Source organism: Nannospalax galili, unplaced genomic scaffold (genome assembly GCF_000622305.1).
Source record: "Nannospalax galili isolate Female #2095 unplaced genomic scaffold, S.galili_v1.0 scaffold6995, whole genome shotgun sequence".
Classification (NCBI taxonomy): Eukaryota; Metazoa; Chordata; class Mammalia; order Rodentia; family Spalacidae; genus Nannospalax; species Nannospalax galili.
The window spans coordinates 15185-15756 of NW_008335260.1; the positions used below are offsets into that span (position 1 = coordinate 15185).

General features: G+C 37.2%; 1 protein-coding gene across 1 annotated transcript in view; it reads right to left on the reverse strand.

Moving 5' to 3' along the window:
* Positions 1-572, reverse strand: part of LOC103731465 (ankyrin repeat domain-containing protein 26) — a gene marked incomplete at its 3' end in the record, with an annotated part of 88909 nt that overhangs the window by 11947 nt on the left and 76390 nt on the right.

A 572-nucleotide genomic window follows, 5' to 3' on the forward strand; every position in this document is an offset into this window, starting at 1 on the left:
TATTATTATATTATATTTTATAGTCTAACAAAATTTTAGGTGGGTGGTGGGTGTCGAACAGAACAGAAGAGGTTTTCAATTCAAATTGCATCGACTCATTCCTTCTACAACTGAATGTGCCAGCAAACAAGGAAACTGAGGCTGAGGATGACAGCACCCCTAAAACAGTGTTTGTTTGTTTCCAGGACTTCAGACTGAATCTAAGAAACCACACATGCCAGTTAAGTACTCTACCCTGAGCTATGTCCCCAACCCTTGTTAAAGTTGCATACTTTTATGGCCTCAAACTTGTGATCCTCCCACACCTGGTTAACATTTGCATTTGTGAGAAAAGCATATGGCCTTTCTTTACAAGTTATCTTGAAATCCAGGAACTACATGTCAAGGATTTTGTATCCACTCATGAAAATGAGGGTGAGAAATAAGGCAATTTTCTAGATCATTCCACGAAACAGTATCCCCTGAATTAAGTTACACTGCCTTAATTGCAATAGAAATATCACTAAAAATACCATTTACCAGAAGTTTCATAACTCCTATGAGGAATAATTCTTAATTTTCCTAAGGATCAC